Source organism: Tachyglossus aculeatus, chromosome 1 (genome assembly GCF_015852505.1).
Source record: "Tachyglossus aculeatus isolate mTacAcu1 chromosome 1, mTacAcu1.pri, whole genome shotgun sequence".
NCBI lineage: Eukaryota > Metazoa > Chordata > Mammalia > Monotremata > Tachyglossidae > Tachyglossus > Tachyglossus aculeatus.
The window spans coordinates 57,598,668-57,623,629 of NC_052066.1; the positions used below are offsets into that span (position 1 = coordinate 57,598,668).

At 39.5% G+C, this 24,962-nt stretch overlaps 1 protein-coding gene across 1 annotated transcript in view; it reads right to left on the reverse strand.

Annotated features, from left to right (window-relative positions):
- NAALADL2 (N-acetylated alpha-linked acidic dipeptidase like 2) overlaps positions 1 to 24,962 on the reverse strand; it is a 989,255-nt gene that overhangs the window by 791,863 nt on the left and 172,430 nt on the right. Inside the window, exon 2 of the mRNA XM_038750200.1 lies at positions 23,645 to 23,773. The gene's annotated coding sequence lies outside the window, so the exon portion shown is untranslated. The remainder of the gene's footprint in view (positions 1 to 23,644; positions 23,774 to 24,962) is intronic.

Here is a 24,962-nt window from a genome sequence, read left to right on the forward strand (position 1 = left end):
AGTGCTATGCACACAACACAGTAAGCGCTCAATAAGTACGATTATTCAATCGTATGATTCATTCAATGAATGAATGAATGAAATTGTAATTCCAAGAACCTAAGGGAACACTTAGATTACTGCTATCGAGGTTGAGGTATACTCAAGTTACAGTGCTCAGCACAGAGTAAACTCTCAATAAATATCACTGATTGACTAATTGATTAGTTGATTTCCAGTCACTAGAAAAAAATTACAGTCAGTTCTGTTATTACGTGGGGGTACTTTCCTTGATTCATGCTAATTTGTATTGTAAATTGTGTTTTAGTATTCACCGAGCATCACTCAATTTACAAATAATGAGGAGATTCAGGGAGGGGTAGGAGAACTGGGAAGCTCTTGTTCATTTTCTTTTGGGTAGTACAAAAATTCCTACTTAGAAAAAGACATTCAGAAGAAAATATGCAATTTAAGAAATCTTACCAAGCCTGAGAGGGAATGTCTGCTTAAATATTATGAAAAACTGCAAGCTCTCAGTAAAAGGTCTGAGAGAATATTTTAAAATACAATTGCCAGTAATTAATATTTTATCCAATAGAGTTTTTGGAAAAAAAAAAACCCACAAGCAGAAAGTGAGATTTCAACCGTAGCCATTAACTTTAGTATAGAGTCTTCCTTAGAGAAGCAGCATGGAAAGAGTATGGGCCTGGAACTCAGAGGACCTGGGTTCTAAGCCTGTCTCCACGACTTGTCAGCTGTGTCACTCAACTTCTCTGTGCCTCAGTTCTCTAATCTGCAAAATGGGGATTCAATTCCAGTTCTTCCTCCTTCTGAGAATGTGGTCCCCAAGTGTGTCCTGTATCTGTCCCAGTGTCTAGACCGGGGCTTAAAACATAGTGCATACTTGAATGCTTACTGTGTGCAAAGCTTTAAAAAGTATATAAAACGGAGTTGGTAGACACATTCCCTACTCACAACCCTACAATCTAGAGGGAAAGACAGACAATAATATAAATAAATGAATAATGGGTAGCTACAGAAATACTGTGGGGCTAAGGGAGAGGAGAATAAAGGGAGCAAACCCAAGTGAAAGACCCACACAGAAGGGAGTGGAGGAAGAGGAAATGAGGGAAGGCCTCTTGGAAAAGATGTCTCTCTAGTAAGGCTTTGAAGGTAGGGAGAGTAATTGTTTTGAATATGAAGAGGGAGGCTGTTCCAAGGAAGAGGCAGGACATGGGGTGAGAGGTCACAGGCAAGACAGAGGTACAGTGAGTAGGTTGGTACTGGAGGTGGAAAGTGTGTGAGCTGAGTTGTAGTAGGAGAGCAACAAGGTGAGGTAGGTGGGGTCAAAGTGACTGAGTGCCTTAAAGCTGACAGTAAGGAGTTTCTGTTTAATGCAGAGGTGGATGGGCAACCACTGGAGGTTCTTGAGGAGTGGGGAAAAATGGACTGAATGTTTTTGTAGAAAAACAATCCCGGTATCTGAGTTACGTATGAACTGCGTTGGGGAGAATCAAGAAGCAGGGAAGTCAGCAAGGAGGCTGTTACGGTAATCAAGGTGGGATAGGATAAATGCTGGGATTAACGTGGTAGTAGTCTGAATGGAGATGAAAGGGCAGATTATAGTGATGTTGTGAAGGTTGAACTGACAGGATTTAGTGACTGACTGAATATGTGGGTTGAATGAGAGAGATGAGTCAAGGATAAACGTCAAGGTTACAGGCTGTGAAACAGGAAGGATGGTGGTGCTATATACAGTGACAGGAAAATCAAAAGGATGATAAGGTATGGGTGGGAAGATAAGGAGGTCTGTTTTGGACATATTAAAACATATCCAAACACTTGCTCCCTCCTTTCTTCCCTCCCAAACAGCTATTTTCAACTGTTCGCTCTCCAGTGGCTTCTTCCACATTGCTTTCAAACATGCCCATGTCTCTCCAATACTAAAAAAACTCTCTCTTGACCTCACAGTTCCCTCCAGTTATTGCTCCACCTCCGTCCTACCATTCCACTCTTAACTCCTTTAGCAAGTTGTCTACACCCTCTGTCTCAAGTTCCTCTCCTCCAATATTCTCCTTCACCCTCTCCAATCTTGCTTCCATCCCCTTCATGATTAAGCAGCATGGAGCATGGGCCTAGGAATCAGAAGGTCATGGATTCTAATCCAAGATCTGCCACGTGTCTGCTGCGTGACCTTCTTTGGGCAAGTCACTTAACTTCTCTGTGCCTCAGTTACCTCATCTGTAAAATGGGGATCAGGACTGTGAGCCCCACATGGGACAGGGACTGTGTCTAATCCTATTGGCTTGTATTCACCCCAGCACTTAGTACAGTGCCTGGCACATAGTAAGTGCTTAACAAATACCATTATTATCATTATTATTATTATTATTATTATTTCTCTTGCCTAATTTTCCAAAATTTCAGGTGATGGTAAGAAGACTGTGAGTTCCACATGGGACAACCTGATGACCTTTTATCTACCCCAGTGCCTAGAACAGTGCTTGGCACATAGTAAGTGCTTAAAAAATACCATTATTATTATTCTCATTATTAAAAACGGTAGGGGTAAGCTTTGTATCTGTCCCTGCAAAATAATTCCGGGTGCTTAATTCCTCTAAGAATAGCCCTTCTTTCTGTAAAATATAATGAATGACGTGCTTTTTCTATTGGCCAATATAGGTTTCCCTTCTTCTTATGTACAATTATATTGTAATTACCTTAATTTTCCATACAGTTCTCGTTGGCACTCAGTAATCCTTTTACAAATTAGCACTTAAAAAAAAATTCAGGTCAGGCACAATCCCTGTGGCACATAGGTTTCACAGTCTAAGGGGGAAGGAGAACAGGAGAAAAGACATTTAATCCCTATCTTACAGATGAGCAAAATAAGACACAGAGAAGTTAACGACCAGCACAAGGTCAAGTTGTAGGGCAGAATTAGAACCCAGATCTTCAAAGAGGTAAAGGAAAGGCATAGGAACTTTAAACGCAAAAATACAACAAAAGACAACTTCTTTGTGTGCCCAGTATAATAAGAACTGTATGTATACCCCCTTGGCCTTTTCAGTCACAGACGCTCTCACAAGCGAGGTTCAACATCAGTGATGTCTTTTAATACCTTTGTATTTGATGGTCATATATAAATGCCAAAGTTTAAAGACACAGGACAATATGCTACTTTTTGACGTTTTTGTGCTTAATTTCACTGTATGTACTCTTGCAGTTTTCTGCTTTGCTTTCTGTTTCTGATAACGTAGCATAAAACAGAACCATCAGTAAAGGTCACCTTGATCCAGAAGCTTCAAACTTCCCAAATGTTTTTCTAAATTGGACTACCCATTTGTAGCTTTAAATGCTAAATACAGCACACAAGTGAATGTTCTATGTACTTTTAAAAAAATATTACTTGGAAACATTGCACATCAATATTTTTGCTAGATTTTTTACTTGGAAAAAAAGAATCAAAAATTAGACCTTAATACATTCCATACTGTTTGAAAATATTTTTTCCCAAGAAGAGAGCTCAATGAACTTTTAATTCACCTTTCATTCTGTCCACTGAGAGCTGTTAAAAGATAAAATCTTAAGTCAGTGCTTTAATTGCAGTCATAATATGCTATCATTTACTGTTAAATACCACCATCCGACAATTATCATGGGACTATAATAAATACTCATTAACTACGCATCTTCTAGGAGTAAATCATCTATGTATATGATCAGGTATAATTTCTGTAGAGATAACTACTTTAAATATCTCTGTACGATTAATTATTCACCATAATTTTCTTTTTTAATCATCTTTCTTTATAATATAAATTTTTAGGTGATTCAAATGCTTTGAAGTGTGAATTTTTAAATTTTAAATTTTAATTTTTAATGCTTTCTTTAAAGTTTAAAATCTAAACCCTCCTTGTCCATATCTAGTTCTAGAAATGTTCTGTAAGTATCTTAGTGAGTTTCACTCCTTTATTCATTATACTTTTCAATTATGGAAAATACCAGAAATAAACACACTTCAACTTTTCTCGGGAAATTAACTACTCATTTCTATGTAATCCAATTTATCTGTGTAATAATCTAGCCACACATTACTTTGGCATAAAATTTTACATATGATCTATTAGGTTTTACTGCCAATGACTCTGAAATACTGTTGGCAGTGATCAAAAATAGATTAACAAAGAACATTTTGTAATACATCCCAAGCTGTGTGCTTCATTCATTATTAAAGTATCCTGTTTACAGTGAAATACACAAACTTAAAGCTTCAAACAAAAAATATTCATATAAAGTAAAATTATTGCCTTCAAACTATTTACAAAAATAATACAGAAAATACAATGAAAAGGACAGCCTGACATGGTCATTAATGTGACTTTATAATTGTAGTATATTGTTAGACTACTAAAATGATTTAGGTCATAGATTTCAAATCTCATGCATTCAGAATTATTTTTGTAATCAGTGCAATTGGTACTTCATAAAAGATTACAAAAAAACAGTTAAATCAATAGTATTTATTGAGCACACACTGTTTGCAGAGCTCTGTGTGTTTAAGACGGTATAGTTTACCCTGCCCTTACAAAGCAGATTATGAGTCCTTAGCATATATATAAATACATAGTAGTATATACTAGCTATATATGCCACACATATATAGATGCTACTATTCCACTATGTATCTCTGTATATGCTATATATATAGAAAAGTTATAGATGCATATATTTTTATTTTGCCACTCTAGTTATAATATTTTTATGTTTGTTTCTTCTATTAGAGTTTAAGCTCCTTGTGGGCAGAGTGGATGCTCATTAAAAGCTACTGCTACTATCACCACTAATTACTTTCCCATCATATTCCTAGACTTTATTCTCAAATTCTCCACACCTGAACAAATTAACTCACATCTCATAATACGTTAAGAGCATTTATTTCTATACTTCTGGTATCTACATGCCACTCACACACAAAAAAAAGAAAAAAAGGAAAGATTCCAATCAAAGCAAAAATTCCTGAAATCAAAATTCTATATTAGCAGTAAAAATTTACTCTCCAGAGTGGGCTTTTTTGACACTATTGGGCTATCTTTCAATTTACCCCACTGAGGCTAATAAAACACTCTCTTGCTTCCAGTTGCTAACTTGTATAATAATTACCTGAAACACAAATATTAGCTTTCTTATTCAAATAGTCCAACCCTGACAACAATCTCCAGTGTTACCCATTACTTTCCTGGCAGACAGCTTTGGGAGAACGTCCAAGGACAGCAGAAAACACATGAAACTGAGTAATCAATGCAGTCTTTGACAATGAGTCCCATGGTCAGAGTAGAATATAAAAGTAGACGTAGCCTGCACTAACACTGAATCTGCATGAAAGCCTGGAACAAGGCAATTTTTCAAACTAAAAGATCTCATGAGTCATTCATGAACTGCTACTTTTCTTCTTAACCTCTATAAATTGTAGAGTTCCTATTTCTCTCACAAACACCTTTCAGAAGCCCATGTTCTTGGTGTTACCCTTGACTCTTATTATCATTCAACTTTGCCATTCAACCAACTCTGAAATCCTGACAGTACTTTCTTACAACAATTCCCCAATACCCATTTTATATTGGCTTTTTCCAACCGATTGATGGTATTTATTGAGAGCTTATATGTCAACTAAGCACTTGGGAGAGGACAATGTGATAGTTTTGGTAGTCTCCTTGAGGGTAGGTATCACGTCTTCCAAATCTATTGTACTCTTCCAAGCACCTTAGTTCAGTGCCCCGAACACAGTGAGTTCTCGATAAATACCATCAGTTGGTTGGAAAATATCGGGGAAGAGAGACATTAAAGTACACTACAGAAAGGGGAAGTGGCAGATAATAGGGATATCATCATCAATCGTATTTATTGAGCGCTTACTGTGTGCAGAGCACTGTACTAAGCACTTGGGAAGTACAAGTTGGCAACATATAGAGACAGTCCCTACCCAACAGTGGGCTCACAGTCTAAAAATGTACGCAACTGCTATAGAGTTAGGATTGGGAGGAGTATTGAAGTGCTAAAGAAGTAAAGACTCAAGTACATAGGAGACATTTGTACTACTTCTTAAATATCTTTGTTCTTTCCTCTTGTTCTTACTATTATATTTTTTATCTAGTTCCCCCATGAGATTGTAAACTACTTGAGGACAGGCAATATGGATTTCATATTCTTTCAATAATTTACTGTTGTACATTGCATTTTGTTGGCACTTAATAAATGTCATTGATCAGTTTGCTAGATATGCAGGTATCATACAATCATGCATTTTCAGTTTTATAGTAGCAAAAGTTAGCCTTCATTTACAAGATATCACCTGTGAAGCAAATGATAAGCCCATTGGGCTTCCAAAATTTGACACAGAGAAACCCATAATATCTAATGATAATATTTTAGAAACATTACCCAAGCAACCTCAAACAATTGAGAATGAAACTAGGTAAATTCTGTGATAATAAAATACTTTGGGAAGCATGTTTATTTTTTTGGACACTAAGGGACTACCTTGTGTTTCATTGGAACAGCACACTGAATAAGGACCCTATGATCCCAAGGGAGTCATGAGCTTTAGAAAGAAACTGAAGGGGTAATTTAAGCACTAGGATAATTTGGTTCAATAACTAACATTGTGCTTAAAATCCAAGTGATCTTAATATCCAATTGGTTTTAATAAGAATTATCTGATGCATAACCCTCATAGACCTTTCTCATGGTCCAACAATTGTAGGAATGAGAGTCAAACACACAGAGGAGCATACTGTTTCTTCAGGATAATTTGTTGTACAGGGTAGATGTTGAGAATAAATTAATGTCCATTATTAGAAGCAGACCATATGCTGTAAAAGCTTTGGCTTTGCTTCATTAAGCGCTTAGCACAGTGCTCTGCACACAGTAAGCGCTCAATAAATACGATCGATTGATTAGTGAACTACAGCAATGTCTTAATATCAGAAGTCTCAGCAGTTCAAGCAACTTTAAATATGAGTCCAGTGGTTATAAAATAAATTTTTAATTATTCCCATGTCATAGGAATTTCTCCTAATGTACTACAAAGCTCAACTGAAATAACATGGGGATAGGTTTCATCTAGTCATTTCAATGGTTTAATAATTTTCATTTAAGTTCTAATAATGTATAAGTTGTAATAAAATTAATGAACTTTAAAAAATATATTGGGATGGCTCTTTTGTATTCAAATTATTAAGCCACTTTCATCACATGGCACTTTCAGGCTAGATCTCTAGAACAAATTCACTGGTGAATTTCTCAATTGTCTTGAAAATTTGTGCATGGTTTACAAGCCCTATGGGATAATTGCTTTGTGGCCAGAAGGTGAATCACCTGCTGAATACTTAGGCCACTGGCCAGAAAATAATTATTTGGGCATTCACTGCCTGTTTAGGCAAAACTGAAACAGGTTCTAACACAATTACTTGCACGTCCAATTCTAGATTGTTGGGCTCCTCCATCTCCCAATCCAATTAACTCATGCAATCACAGTCTACACACCAGGGGAAGTTTCAACCCTACAATGGGAGGAGCCACTAAGATTAACTGCCCAACTGGGGAAAGAATTGTCCTTTATACCAGTCTTTCAAACAATGGTATTTATTGATATGGGCAAAGCAGTAAACTGTTTGGGAGATTACAATAATAGAGTTAATTAACATGGGGTGTTTTTGTGCAATGCAAGTGTTCAAGTGAGGCAGAAATGTTGCACAGGTAGTGAGCAGCAGAAATAGCGTGGGGAAATAAGAGACTAATCAGCAAAGGGCTATTGGAGGATGTCTCTTCAGAAGAGCTGTTAAGATGGTAAATATGGTAGTCTGCAGGGAAGGAGAAAGGTCAGGGTTGTAGATGTAGATTTGGGATGATAGTTGATAATTGATAGTTTAAGCCATGGGTGCAAATGAGTTCTCCAAGGGAGTGGGTGTAGATGAAGAAGAGAAAGGGATCCAGAATTGAGCCTAGAGGGACTCCCAAGGTTGCGGGTGGGGAGGCAGAGAAACAGCCAGAGAGATAGAAGAGGAACAGTGTCAGTGAAACTAAGGTTGGATAATGTGGCCATGTGAAGTGGGTAGTCGACTGTGGGCAGGGATTGTAACTTTTTATTGCTGTATTGTACTTTCCCAAGCATTTAGTACACTGTTCTGCACACAGTAGGCACTTAATAAATGCAATTGAATGAATGAATGAATGTCAAAAGCAGCTGAGAGATCAAAGGAGGATTAGATGGAGTAGAGGCTGTTGGACTTGGCAAGAAGAAAATCATGGTGACCTTTGAGAGAGCAGTTTCTGCGGAGTTGAGTAGGTGGAAGCCAGATTGGATGGAGTAAAGGAGAGAACTGAGCCCTTGATCAATTTATACCTATCAACCTTTGCTTGATCTGCCCTCACAAGAGAATCTGTTGAGCTGGTCATCATCTCTAAAATCTTCCTGCACTTCAGATCCAGTCCTCTTCAATCAATCACTAGTATTTATTGAGCATTTATTGTGTGCAGAGCACTGAGAACTGTTGGCTGTTCATTCTACATCTCCTTTTGTCATGGCATTAAATTAGTTGACAGTGCTCTTGTTTTGCTACCTCCACCATTTGGCATTAGATTAGGAGACCATTTATTGTTCTTAAATCAATACTCCCAGACTCCTAATGCTTTTAGCAGTCTCCATTTGGTGACTTTAATTAATCAGCTGCATTTAGTTATTGCATATCTAGTGGTTTCAGTATTGAGTTCGAATAGTTCCCTAAGAAGAGTATTGACTAATTTTGACAGGGAAAATGAACTGTACACAAGTTTGACGGTCCGGGGTTTAAACCCTGTCAAAATCTGCCTCTCATGACAACAATCTCTGCTCTGAATGCAGTGGATCATAGCAGTAGATTTGTATTACCATGGAAACCTCCTTTAGAGGTTAAATTGTGGAGAATTCTGTTTAACATAATCAGAGAAAATAGATTCTTCATCAGATATTGGCTATCTGGGTATACACGGTAACCTCGACACCTGATGGAGTGAGGTATTTGTTTTATAGCTGCCAGAGGTAGAATCCTGCAGACAGCCTAATTACACAGCAAGAGCTCCTGGAGGGGAATGTTAATGAGTCTACTTGGCAGCCAACAATCTGTGTCCCAAATGAAGGGGGGAATGTAAGCTCTCAACCTATAGTAGTGAAAGAAGTCAAGAGAAGAACAGGCAGCCTTCCTACCTCACCTGGTAAATTTCATGACCTAACAGTTGTACTGTTTGGCTATTTTATTTTTACCAGAGAGACTTTAATACATGTTCTTTTAGGTTAAAAAGAAGGTCCAAAAAGAAGCATCTGGGCTTTTATTGATGGAAGCCGGGAATAAATGGACACCAATAAAAACAAACACTAATTGAGAAAGATGTTGGCAAATTCAAATGTCTCCTAACTACCTAGGGATCGTCAACCCTCAGACATCTTTCATTACAAAGTTCATCAGATCAATTTTCCGTTAGCCAGTCAACACAGATTCATCTAACATTCACGTCACCCAGACCACTAACCTCCTGGTATTCTGTGCTCTCTAGTAGGATAGAGGAAAGAGAACAGGAAACATGCCAAGTTTTATGTTCAGTATTTCATCAAGTGCATTCTTAGTTATTAAAAAAGATAATTCAGGAGAGGGGCATTAATTACTAAAAAAAAAAAAAGGTAAAGGAAGCTCCAGACTATACCTGCTGCTCTCCCCCAGTGAAAATTTAAGAAATCCCTATCTCTTTCTCCTATTCAAAAAGCAACATAATAGATCTTAGACGTGTGAAATAAAATAATAAGTCCTAAAAGATTATATATATAGGAGAAATGGATAATAGATACAGCAACAAAGTTAATCCTTAATAAGAAGTTTGGGAAACATGTAAATGCATTTTGACAGAACCACCATTTTGTTATTTCAACAGATACATATAAAGTTAAATCAGGTTGAGGTAATTTATTAATAATAATGATGGCATGAGTTAAGCACTTACTATGTGCAAAGAACTGTTCAAAGCATTGGGGAGGATATAAGGTGATCAGGTTGTCCCATGTGGGCTCACAGTCTTAATCCCCAATTTACAGATGAGGGAACTGAGGCACAGAGAAGTTAAGTGGCTTGCCCAAAGTCACACAGCTAAGTGGCAGAGCCGGGATTTGAACCCATGACCTCTGACTCCCCAGCCCGGGCTCTTTCCACTGAGCCATGCTGCTTCTTGAAATCTAGGAGTTTATATGAATAATGGAGCTCTGTATGGAAATCACCCGTGCATTGTAAAAAGAACAGGTGGCCAATTGGAAATCACCTTTTAAAATCATTTGAAAATTTTGGGTGTAATTAGAAATAAAATCTTTCAATGAGAAACTTGGTTACAATTCAAAGTATCAGAATTCAAATTTTAAATTTGATGGTGTTCTTGGGGTCAAACAGGAAAATTTCATTTTAAATATATCACCCGAAGAGTGGTAGTAACAGAGTTGACGATAAATATGTCAACTTTTTGGTATCTCTACACGATATGCCACTATGCCTTATTTTGTCCATCCAAAACAAGGAAATAATTTTTGGCACCAGACAGTGTGAAAGCTTTCTGGTTCCTCAAATAAAAAGTCTTGCTATTGAGAATCAAGTGTTCAGCTATAAATCAGATGACACAGATGTGGGCTATTGAGAAGTACAGTGTTTTCTAGGCTAACACACATCCCCTATTTCTTCTATTCCAGCATTGTATTAAAATACAAATTTTCACATTTCAAAGAGAACAACTGTGGGTAGGAGGATGATTATCTGCAAACAATGTGAGGATTTCTTCCAGAGCCACAGTAGTTTTAGGTTAGTATAGCAGATGCAGTGATAAATACATGTCTCCACCATCATCAGCAAACAAGAAGAAAATATTTTTAAACATTTTGGTTTTCTTATAAATGGACTACGCAAAGAAAGGCTACTGCTCTTTGTTCCATAAATACATTCTCTCTTCCTAGTTTATCCCAACAAATGGAAAAGGATATATTTTCCCATTTTGATTTTAAATCTTAACAGAATCATCAAAAGATGAGCCAAGATAATACATTATTTATTTTCTGCTCCACTTCAGAAGTAAAAGAACGATGGATTGTTGCTTTGATCCCATGACAAGCCTACAGTTGTCACTCCAACTCCCTCCCATCATTCCTTTCCTACTCTTCACCTGAGTTGTTTATACTCATTGCCTCAATGTTTTCTTCAATCCTCTCCTCAACCCTCTGCAATTTGGTATCTGTCCACTCCAGTCCATGAATCCTCTCTAAAATCACCAAATTACCTTCTTTTTGCCAGATACAGTGGCTTCTACTCCATCCTTCTTGTTCTTTCAGGTTCCTTTGACACTGTGGACCACCCCTTCACGTGGAAATATTAACTAACCTTGGCTTTACTGAAACTGTCCTCTTTTGGTTCTCTTCCTATTCCTATAGCTGACTCTTTTGTAGGCTTCTTATCAGCCTTCTACCTTCTAAGTGTGGGAGTCCCTCAATGTTCAGTTATTTCTGGGTTCCTTCCTATTCTCCATCTATATCCGCTCTCTTGGAGAGCTAATGTACTCTAATGGTTTCTTCTACCACCTCTACACAGATGATTACCAAATCTACCTCCATAATTCTGACCTCTCTCTTTCTCTGCAGTCTCACATTTCCTACTGAGGTCAGGACAGTTATATTTGAATGTTCAGTGAACACAGAAAACTCAATATGTCCAAAACAGAATTCCATCTTCCCACCCAAACCTTATATTCCCCTTGATTTTCCCATCGCTGCAGACAAGACCACCATCTTACTGGTCTCACAAGCTTCTAGCCACGGCATTATCCTCGACTCATTTTTATCATTCAACCTGAACAATCAGTCTGTGGTCAAATTCTGTCAGTTCAGAACATCTCCAAAATCCGACCCTTCATTTCCTTCCAAACTGATCCAAACATCATATCCCATCTTAACTATTAAATCAGCCTCTTCTCCAATATTCCTGCTGCCTCCTATCTCACCTTTCTTCAGTCCATATTTCACTCTGCTGCCTGGATCATTTTTCTAAAATAAAGTTGAGCCTACATACGCCAATCCTCACGAATCCCAAATAGTTGCCCATCTGAGAGCTCACCTCCTCCAGGAGGCCTTCCCAGACTGAGCCCCTTCCTTCCTCTCCCCCTCGTCCCCCTCTCGATTCCCCCATCTTACCTCCTTCCCTTCCCCCCAGCACCTGTATATATGTATATATGTTTGTACATATTTATTACTCTATTTATTTATTCTACTTGTACATTTCTATTCTATTTATTTTATCATCATCATCATCATCAATTGTATTTATTTTATTTTGTTAGTGTGTTTGGTTTTGTTCTCTGTCTCCCCATTTTAGACTGTGAGCCCACTATTGGGTAGGGGCTATCTCTATATGTTGCCAAGTTGTACTTCCCAAGCGCTTAGTACAGTGCTCTGCACACAGTAAGCGCTCAATAAATACGATTGATGATGATGATGATGATGATGTTCATATCAAACAGAAATACTTACCTGGCTATAGGACAGTCAATAAGATTTCACCCTCCTACTTTTCTTCGACAATCTCTTACTACAACCCAGCCCACACATTTCACTCCTCTAACACCAAACTCCTTAATGTACTTTAGTCTCATCTGTCTTGCTGACAGCCCCTTTCTCATGCTCTTCCTCTGACCTGAAAATCCCTCCCGTTCATATCTGACAGATGACCACTCTCCCCACCTTGAAAGCCCTACTTAAATTATATCTCCTCCAAGAGTCCTTTCAAGCCCTCATCTGCCTTCCCTTCCGTGATCACCTATTATATAAAGGGTGAACCTGTATTCATTGAGCACTTGAAAGTCGCTGCATCCCAGCCCCACAACAAAAATGAATATTGACTTATACTCAACTATTTTTCTTATCTGTGATTTATATCAATGTTTACCTCCCAGTAGAAACTTTAAACTCCTTGTGAACAAGGATCATGTCTATCTACTCCATTGTACTTTTTTTTTTTTTGGTATTTGTTAAGGACTTCAGTGTGCCAGGCACTTTACTAAACAAAGGGGTAGAAACAAGCTAATCAGGTTAGAAACAGTCACTGGCCCACATGGGACTCGACTCACAATTTTAATCCTCATTTTATGGATGAGGTGACTGAGACACAGAAAATTTTAGTGATCTACCTAAATTCACACAGAAAACAAATGCAGAGTTGAAATCAGAACCCAGGTCCTTCTGACTGCCAGACTCATGCTGTATCCATTACACCACACTGTTTCTCTACATGCTTAGTGCGCTCCTAAGTGCTTAATGCAAGCCTCTGCCCGGGTAAGCACTTAACAAATAGTAACAATAATAATAATAATAATAATAATAATAATAATAGTATTTGTTAAGCACTTACTATGTGCAAAGCACTGTTCTAAGCACTGGGGAGGTTCCAAGTTGATCAGGTCATCCCACGGGGGGCTCACAGTTTTAATCCCCATTTTACAGATGAGGGAACTGAAGCACAGAGAAGTTAAGTGACTTGCCCAAAGTCATACAGCTGACAGTTGGCGGAGGTGGGATTTGAACCCATGACCTCTGACTCCAAAGGGGCTCTTTCCACTGAGCCACGCTGCTTCTCCTAATGACAAATATTATTGATGATCAATTGAAAGTAATGAGTCTGGCCTTCAATTAAATTTACCTCTATCTTATCAAACAGCTACAGGAATTAACCCCCAAATTCATGCCAGAGACAGACTAAAAGAACAGAAAAGTATTCTAAAGGTCACACTATCTTAATGAAGTGTCACGTTTTGACAACATTGCAATAATAGTGGAATAATATATTTCATTTAGTAGTAAATGCTCTATGAAATCCATTCCCAAATCACTCTAAACAAAGACATTGATAATTTTCTTCAAAGGTCATTCACAAATGCACTACTTAAAAACGAGGCTCTTGCCATTTGTGAATATATGATCTGCGAATTTCAGGAACACAAATTAGGAAAAGGCTTTTATATAATATGCCAGTTTTTTGCCCTTCATTTTCTAATATTCACCTGGATTTCCATACTTTATTCACTCTTCTTCAGGCCCACAGTACTTATGTGCATATCTATAATTCATTTATTTATATTCATTCATTTATATTAATTCCTGTATCACCCTCTAAACTGTAAGCTCATTGTGCGGAGGGAACCTGTCTACCAACTCTGTTATTGTATCCTCCCAAGCACTGAGTGCAGTGCTCGGCACACAGTAAGTACTCAATAAATAGGACTGATTGATTGATTAATAGAACCATTTATCAGTCAACTCTATTCTTTGCTCCACACCGTTCTCAAATGCAAATTACAAACTCAATTTTATGAAGGGCCCTGTGAAATCAAATTTTTAATAAAACCATTAACATTTTGTGAAACAGTAATATAAATAGTTTATTTTCATAATACTAATAACTATGGTAGCTGTTAAGCACTTACTATGTGTCACCCACTGTAATAAGCACTGGGGTAAATACAAGGGAATAAAGTCCCACATGGGACTCACAGTCTAAGTAGGAAGCAGAACAGGTATTGAATCCTCATTTTGTAGAGGCACAGAGATGTTAAGTGACTTGTGCAAGGTCACACAGTAGGGAGGAGGCGGAGCCAGAATTAGAACCAAGGTCTTTGACACCCAGACCCAAGCACTTTCATCACACAACTGTATAGGCTGACTAGGTATGGGGAGCAAATTAAGCCTGACTTTATGTTGAGTTTTTCTGAATAAGACTCTAATATCAATAATTTAAGAACTAGCCCATGATATCTGTTATATATTTGAATGCGAAATTCAACACACAGTGGAGAAATAGACATGCTTTTATGTCCACAGGGCTGGAAGGCAACTACTACATTGCAAATGTTTCAGGAAAAGATGACAATCTACTGAGTCCCAGACAACGAACAAATGAAATTACATGGAAAATGCAACAGTCCAAAATAACTGCATTTGATGCAAAATAAACAAGTGACTTGTTTCAGGAGTAGAATTCTTTTTAAAGATTATTAAGTGCTTACCACAGTGCTCTGCACCTACTACACACTCAATGTTATTGATTGATACTGAGGTAAATTCCCCTAGAAATCAAGCTCTGCCGAAAAAGGTACTTGACTTATTTAGAAGAAATCTGAAAATATATAGACAAGCATAAAATGACAACTCTAAAATTTCACATTGCATTGTTTATATGTGCAGTATAACAGAATATGCTGGGCATGAATCATACAACACTAGGACATAAGGGAAATAACATTTACAAAGGAGATATATCAGTATAACTTAAATACACTAGCAAGTTAAGAATTATTTTCTCCCGAAGAACTTCAGTGGAAAATAGGAATTTCACCGCATATGTATGTTTGAGTGATTGTGTTTGTGTGAACAAAGAATTCACTATGAATTCAGTAAAGACTCTGAAGGGTTTGTTTTTGTTTTGTGGGTACTTTACTTCTGAGAAATATGTTATTTTGGTAAACATTAGTCATAATTACAAATATGCAGTTTATTATAATGAATATGAAAGATCAGTGTTCCCAGGCAAGAAAGTATTTATGGAAAACAAATAATAAAATTTAGAATAATCTTATAAGCCTACTTAAATTTGAGATAGAGAGAAAAACTGTTAAAGTGGCAAGAATCAATCCTATGCCTATTAAAAAATAATTATTCTGTTAACCTTCTTAATTTCAGGCAGAATGTTTTAATTTCATGCTTCCTTACTACTGTTAATTTACTATTAGATCCACCTAATTTTCATGAATTTTCTATAACAATAAAACACACTATTTAAAAATTATTACTGTAAAGACATTATATATCTGAAACTATGGTAAATCATGGGCATTCACTGATTCCAAATGACTAAGGTCACCAGTGACCTTCTTGCCAAATCCAACTGCCTCTACTCCAATCCAATCCTCCTCGATTCTTCTGCTGCCCTCAACACTGTAGACCAACCCTTTCTCCTGGAAATATTATTTAACCAACTTGGTGACAACACTATCCTCTCCTGGTTCTCCTCTTACGTCTCTAACCTCTTTTTCTCAATCTCCTTTTCTTGCTCTTTATCTCCCACCCTCTAACTGTGGGATCCCTCAGGGCTCAGTTCATTCATTCATTCAATCATATTTATTGAGCGCTTACTGTGTGCAGAGCACTGTAATAAGCCCTTGGGAAGTACAAGTTGGCAACATATAGAGACGGTCCCTACCCAACAACGGGCTCACAGTCTAAAAGGGGGAAGTTCTGCCCACATATTTAATCTATCATTATATTCTGTCACTCATCCCTGCACAACATTGCTAAAATCCACCCTTTTCTCTCCATCCAAGCTGATCCAATCACTTATTTTCCACCTTGACTACTGAATCAACCTTCTCACTGACTGTTTCTCTCCTCTCCAGTCCATATTTGGCTCTGTCGCCCAGTCATTTTTCTGAAAATAGATCAGTCCATATTTCTCCACTTCTCAAAATCCCCCAATGGTTGCCCATCCCCTCTCATCAAACAGAAACTCTTTACAATTGACTTTAAGGGACTTGGTCAGCTCTCTCGTTCCTTCCTTAACTTGCTGATCTCCTACTACAACCCATCCCACATATTCTGCTCCTCTAATGCCCATCTACTCTCTATACCTCAATTTCATCTACCCAGGCACCGACTTCTTTCCCTATGCCCCCCCTCAAGCTTGGAACTCTCCCCTGTCTTTCATATCTGATGGCTCACCAACCTCATCACCTTCAAAACCCTCCAAAATTCACGTCTCCTCCATGCATTCTTCCAAGACTAAGCCCTCATTTCCCCTACCTACTGTCCCCTCTTCATCCCTTCTTCATTTGGCTATGTACCTATTTAATACTTTGATACTCACTCCAGCCCTTTAGTACTTATGCATATGTGCTTACTCTTATTTTCCCTATCTGTAATCCATATTAATGTCTGTTTCTCCCATAAGCTCCTTCTTGGTAGAGATTGTGTTTACCATATTTCTTATACTATACTCTCCCAAGCATTTAGTATAGTGTACTGAACACAGTAAGCACTCCTTCCCAGACTAAACCCCCCTTTTCCTCAGCTTCCCCTCCCTTCCACATCACCTCAACTTTCTCCCTTTGCCCTTCCTCCCTCTCCCTGCCCAAAATCACTTATGCATATAGAATAATGATGACACTTGTTAAGTGCTTACTATGTGCCAGGCACTGTTCTACGCGCTGGATGTATATCTGTACATATCTATAATTTTATTCATTTATATTGATCTCTGTTTACTTGTTTTGATATGTACATATCTATAATTCTATTTATTTTTATTGATGCCTGCTTACTTGTTTGATGTCTGTCCACCCCCCCTTCTAGGCAGGGATTTTCCCTGTTTATTGATGATGGCATTTACTAAGCGCTATGTGCCAAGCACTGTTCTAAGCACTGGGGTAGTTACAAGGTGATCAGGTTATCCCATGGGGGGCTTACAGTCTTAATCCCCCTTTTATAGATGAGGTAACTGAGGCCCAGAGAAGTTAAGTGACTTGCCCAAAGTCACACAGCTGACACGTAGCAGAGTTGCAATTTGAACCCATGACCTCTGACTCCAAAACCCGTGCTCTTTTCACTGAGCCAAGTATTGCTGAATTGTAGATAAATAATAATAATAAATAATAATGGCATTTATTAAGTGCTTACAATGTGCAAAGCACTGTTCTAAGCGCTGGGGAGGTTACGAGGTGATTAGGTCGTCCCACGGGGGGCTCACAGTCTTCATCCCCATTTTACAGATGAGGTAACTGAGGCACAGAGAAGTTAGGTGACTTGCCCAAAGTCACACAGCTGACAAGTAGCGGAGTCGGGATTTGAACCCATGACCTCTGACTCCAAAGCCCGTGCTCTTTTCACTGAGCCACGTATTGCTGAATTGTACTTTCGAATAGCACTTAGTACAGTGCTCTGCACATGGTCAGTGCTCAATAAATATAATTGAATGAATGGATGAATGATTAATTGATTGGTTCATAATAAGCAGGATAGATTGGAGCTAGGTTAGTTGGACGGTGGCAGTGGAGGGTTGATGGGGAAGGCAGTGTCTGGCAGTGGGGTGGCAGTGGGGGAAACTGTTGTGAGGAGCCAAGGCGGGGGCAGTGAAGGGTTGTTGGGTGAGGTAGTGGAGGGTTGGTGAGGACAGCAGTGGTGGGGTGGCAGAGACAGTGGAAGTTTCCTGGAGGAGTCAGTACTGGGGCAGTGAGGGGTGGGAGAGTGGAAAGTTGATGGACAGTGGCAGGGTGGCTAGGAGAACAATGTCCCTACTACTCAGCGGAGCCAGGCTGGGAAGGAGCTAAATGTCCAGGCCCCACTCCCAAATTCCGGCTGTCCACTGTCATTCATTCATTCATTCATTCAATCATATTTATTGAGCACTTACTCTGTGCAGAGCACTGTACTAAGCGCTTGGGAAGTACAAGTTGGCAACCTATGGAGACAGTCCCTACCCAACAACGGGGTCACAGTCTAGAACGGGGAAACAGACAACAAAACAAAACATGTGGACAGGTGTCAAGTCATCAAAACAAATAGAATTAAAGCTAAATGCACATCATTAACAAAATATATAGAATAGTAAATGTGTTGAAGTAAAATTAATAGATTAATAAATCTGTACAAACATATATACAGGTGCTGTATGGAGGGGAAGGAGGTAGGGTGGGGGGGATGGGGAGGAGGAAAGGAAAGAGGGGGTTCAGTCTGGGAGGGCCTCTTGGAGGAGGTGAGCTCTCAGTAGGGCTTTGAAGGGAGGAAGAGAACTAGCTTGGCGGATGTGTGGAGGGAGGGCATTCTGGGCTGGGGGAGGACGTGGGCCGGGGGTCGACGGTGGGACGGGCGAGAACCAGGTATAGTGAGGAGGTTAGCGGCAGAGGAGTGGAGGGTGCAGGTTGGGCTGTGGAAGGAGACAAGGGAGGTGAGGTAGGAGTGGGAGAGGTGATGGAGAGCTTTGAAGCCAAGAGTGAGGAGTTTTTGCTTGATGCGTAGGATGACAGGCAGCCACTGGAGATTTTCGAGGAGGGGAGTAACATGCCCAGAGCGTTTCTGCACAGAGATGATCCGGGCAGCAGCGTGAAGTATCGACTGAAGTGGGGAGAGACAGGACAATGGGAGATCAGAGAGGAGGCTGATGCAGTAATCCAGTCGGGATAAGATGAGCAATTGAACCAGCAAGGTAGTGGTTTGGATGGAGAGAAAAGGGCGGATCTTGGTGATGTTGCGGAGATGAGACAGGCAGGTTTTGGTGACGGATTGGATGTGAGGGGTGAACAAGAGAACGGAGTTGAGGATGACACCAAGGTTGAGGGCTTGTGAGACGGGAAGGATGGTAGTGCCATCTACAGTGACGGGGAAGTCAGGGAGAGGGCAGGGTTTGGGAGGGAAGAGAAGGAGTTCAGTTTTGGACATATTGACTTTTAGATGGCAGGCAGACATCCAGACAAAGATGGCCTGAAGGGAAGGAGAGAGAGCAGGGGCAGAGCTCCTTAGATGCCATCTCAGAAGCCTTGCCTCTCCTATTTTACCTGCCATGAGGTCCTGAAGTGCATGTCGAGAATCTTACTATGTGGCCTGGAGTGAAGCCTGCTGGTTTAGTACCACAGATATCATAGGCACCAACCTTGCAAAGACATCTTGCCCAAGAACGGGAGGGACATCAATCAATCAATCAATCAATCGTATTTATTGAGCGCTTACTGTGTGCAGAGCACTGTACTAAGCGCTTGGGAAGTACAAATCAGCAACAGATAGAGACGGTCCCTACCCAACAACGGGCTCACAGTCTAGAAGGGGGAGACAGAGTACAAACCAAAACATATTAACAAAATAAAATAAATAAACGTGTACATGACGGGGGAGGTGGTAGGAGGCCATGGCAGTAGTGACAAAAGCCCATTGGGGGCAGGAATTGTTTCTCTTTATTTGCTATATTGAACTTTACAAGCATTTAGTACAGTGTTTTGCACACAGTAAGCTCCCAATAAATATGATTGAATGAATGAATGGATGGATGGATGAAGATGCTCACATTCCTGTGTTTATTTTTTATGCGTTTTTTTACTTTTGGCACTTCTGAGTCCACAGGAAAGACAACTCAGCAGCTAAATTAGCAGAAGTTTTCACACAAAACAGAAGCCTGATGCAACTCTTTGACAACCCACTTGTCACTCAGCCCAAGGGGAAAATTAAAATTGGATACCAATTCATCCACATTTTTATGTAATAGAAATCCATCCATATTTTGAAGAGTACTACCTTAACAATTTCTTCATGCCTTAATCTTTGCCACTTTTATAACATGGGTCTTTAAAAAAAACACAATTTAGAAGACCCATCGAAACCTATAATTAATAAGCTAATAGAATGAATTGTGAACAATATCTTAATTTATGGGAAAGTTGAGAGACCATGACTCTTTTATGTCCTTTGCAAGCAATAAACTTGACAACACAATTAAAGGCAGTCTGTGTATATACACTCATTGTGGTTGGGAGTGTGAGTCTCACATCAGACTTTTCGGGCAATACATTGATTCATTCAATCGTATTTATTGAGTGCTTACTGTGTGCAGAGCACTGTACAACATGTACTTCATGAATGAATTTTATCATCTATAGTATCTCTGAAAAAAGAGGAAACATACACTCGACTCATCTAAATACCATGCAAATATAAATAAAATATAGAATAAAGATATGTATGTTTTGTGTGTGTGTGTGTGTGTGAGTGTGTATGTGCGTGCATGCATGCATGCAGCTTCAAAGAATTAAGTCCAAATAGGATTCTGATCTCATGAGTTATTTACAGGATCTTCATTACAATCACAGCCTGAAGCAAAGACCGTGATTTTTAATGTCACAAGAGACTCATTTGCATGGTCACACAGCATGTATGTAACCTACAACTGCATGCTAAGCCAATGTGGTACATTATGTAGGTGGGAAGGCAAATGACGAACACCACTCCTCCTGCAGATGATACTCATTCATGCCGTTAATGTGCAAGATTTTGAGCGTGGGTATGGGACAGGCCGGTAGGCCAGTGATAGATGGCTATGGAGAGGGTGGGCTGCAGAAGGGTCCCTCCAGGGAGGTTCATACAAAGGGGTCCTTGCAAACAGGGGCCTGCTGAGGGGCCCAGCCAATATAGCTTAATTCATACAGTGGATTTCTCTTGCTGGCAGGAAACTGGGGGATAGCAAACTAACTTGATCCGCTCTAATATTACTGTAGGCATCACTTGTTCATTTGTTTGATGGAACTTGTTAAGTGCTACTAAGTATCAAACACTGCTCTAAATGCTAGGATAGCTGCAAGTCAATTAGGTTGGATTCTGTTTCACATGGGACTCACAGTCTTAAGCGGGAGGGAGGCCTTCCCAAACTGAGCCCTCTCCTTCCTTTCCCCTTCCTCCCCCTCCCCATCCCCCCGCCTTACCTCCTTCCCCTCCCCACAGCACCTGTATATATGTATATATGTTTGTACATATTCATTACTCCACTTATTTATTTTACTTGTACATATTTATTCTATTTATTTTACTTATGTTTTGTTTGGTTGTCTGTCTCCCCCTTCTAGACTGTGAGCCCGCTGTTGGGTAGGGACCGTCTCTATATGTTGCCAACTTGTACTTCCCAAGTGCTTAGTACAGTGCTCTGCACACAGTAAGTGCTCAATAAATACGACTGAATGAATGAATGAATGAATGAATGCGGGGCAACAGATATGAATGCCCATTTTACAGTTGATGAAACTGAGGCATACAAAAGTCAAGCGACTTGCCCAAAGTCACACAGCTAGCAGTTTGGCAGAGCAATTGGCAGAGTCAGGATTAGAACCCAGGTCCTCTAACTCCCAGGCCTATGCTCTTTCCACTAGGCCATGCTTCATTCTAGCTAACATCATCCTATAGTCAAAGGAGTGGATCAGGCACATCAAGTGGGAGAAATGCTGGATTCTGACCTGGTCTATAGTCATCCAATCAGTGCTTGCAATTTAGAGACATGGCTGATTGAAGGTTTTGTCCAGTGATGAAGATGGTCTGGTTATTGTGAGGATAAAAGGGAATTAATTATATGAACATGCTTCAGTAAAATAAGTGTGCCACATAAATTTGAGTCCTTATTTTTTGCCACACTGCCTTAAGTATTCTGTTGTATATATTCACTGATTACAGAAATAGGAACAATTTTTAAAGTGACATTTATAGTAATACAAGCATAATCAATCAGTCAATTGTATTATTAAGTGTTTACTAGAGTGGAGCACTGTGCTAAGCCGATACACAATTATCAGACGCTTCCCTTCCCATAATGTGAGCAGAGTCTGAGCGGAGACAAATGTTAATATGAATGAATAAGTAATTTATAATATATAATTTAAAGATGTGTACATAAATGCTGTGGGTTTGGGGGTGGGAAGAATATCAACTGTCCAAAGGTCACAGAATGAGGAGCATAGATGGTACAGAAGGGAGAGCGAGTCAGGGAAAAGAGGGCTTAAGAGGGAAAGACCTCTTGGAGAAGATGTGAACTCAGTAAAAGAATCATAAGTTTGTCTTTATACAATCACCTCTATTCTTAGGTGATGGTTTCTAGATTTTAAAGAATTGTTTCTAAATTTAGTTCTCATGAGTTAATGGACATTGATTTTTGGGGTGAGAATTAATACTTCTTACAAAGGCCTAACGCAGCCATGTATTTAGTCATCTTCTGTATCTGAAGATGGGTGTGTATGTGGCTGAAAAGGCCAGGGTGGGACTCACAGTTCTTGACACATTGTGTGCACAAAGAAACTTCCCTTGTTATGTTTATGCTTGCAGCACCAAGCGGTATTTGCTCTTTCACTTCTCATTTCTTACAAGGTTTGGGCTCAAAAGACGTCAAGCCTTTCTTCCTCGAGGACACGTCATACTTGCTAGGATCGTGCCTGGTCAGGTGGGATGCAGCTCAGTGGAAAGAGCACGGACTTTGGAGTCAGAGGTCATGGGTTCAAATCCCAGCTCTGCCAATTGTCAGCTGTGTGATTTTGGGCAAGTCACTTAACTTCTCTGGGCATCAGTTACCTCATCTGTAAAATAGGGATTAAGACTGTGAGCCCCCCGTGGGACAACCTGATCACCTTGTAACCTCCCCAGCGCTTAGAACAGTGCTTTGCACATAGTAAGTGCTTAATAAATGCTATTATTATTATTATTATTATTATTATTATTATTATTATTATTATTATTATATCCCACCCAGCATAAAGTCTATGCCAGGAGACTGAGTGCATCTTGGAACTTCATCCTTTATGATGCTTACTGCCCACGAGGATGGAATGTATTAATCCTGAGGCTACATTTGCTGCTTGCCGTCATCCTGGCAGAGTCGCTGGTGTCTCAAAGCCTCAGTGTTTACTTTGTAAAATGGAAAGAGAGAGCGACAGTACCTACACAGCACATTACTGTTCTTAGGTAAGCAAATGATGTACAGCTAAATTACTTAATTCAAGTCTTATTTCCTGTACCCGCAATATGTAAAGTGTAGATTCTCCTACTTACCTATGTCACAGAAGTGTTAAGAATATAATTATAGATGATAGTTTCGAAGTAGTTTGAAGATGAACAATGTCAAATGAAGTATAGTGTAATCCAAGTGCTGTTAATAATAATGTGTTCCACACACTAGACCTAGAAAACAAAGAATCAGGATGAAGAGTGACTGTTCAGACAGAAAAGTTCTATATGCAGTATATGCAAAATATCATTAATAATAATGTATTCCAGACAGAAGGCCCAGAAAATAGAGGTTCAGCATGAATAAAGAGTTACTTTTCAGCCTGACGGGAAGATTAAGGTCATAAAGGGAGTATGAATAAAATATACTGTGAATATAAAGTAGCATGCAAAACAGTGCATTTATAGTTACTTTTGTATGCTTACGCATGAGCAATTTTGGGGTCCAACCTGGTTGCTTGGTAATAATATGGGGTATTTTATGTCAAAGAACAGCAATGAACACCAGGGATATTCTTTTAAAATATATGGAAGCACCTTTCATAAGCCAATAAATTACAAACCTGTCCATAGATCTTCAGCTAGGACTCACCTTAACTGAATAATCATATGCCAAGGGACTTATATTGGGAAAGATTAAAGAAGGAAAAACTCCAAGTCAACCAAGGATTGCACCATCACCCACACTGGGAATGAAGAAGATTTTCCAAGTTCTGAAAGCTCAAATAATCTACTCTCCTTAGCAAATTTTAGACCAAACTCTATAGCTCCAAAAGATAAGCAAAAGACCTTCACCTCGCCAAGATCTGCCCTTTCCTCTCCATCCAAATCGCTACGTTGTTAGTATAATCACTCATCATACCCCGACTGGATTACTGCATTAACAGCCTTTCTGACCTCCCAACCTCCTGTCTCTCCTCACTTCAGTCTATACTTCACTCTGCTGCCCAGCTTATCATTCTATAGAAATGCTCTGGGCATGTCACCCCCTCCTCAAATATCTCCAGTGGTTGCCTATCAACCTTCATATAAAGCAAAAACTCCTCACTATTGGCTTCGAAGCTCTCCATCACCTTGGCCTCTCCTACCTCACCTCCCTTCTCTCCTTCTACAGCCCAGCCGGCACACTCCTCTCCACTGCTGCTAACCTCCTCACTGTGCCTCATTCTCGCCTGTCCCACCGTCAACCCCTGGCCCAAGTCCTACCTCTGGCCTTGATTGCCCTCCCTCCTCTCATCTGCCAAACTAGAAAACTTCCTCCCTTCAAAGCCTTACTGAGGAGGCCTTCCCAGACTGAGTCCCCTTTTCCTCTGCTCCTCCTCCCCTCCCCATCGCCCAACTCCTTCCCTCTGCTCTACCCCCT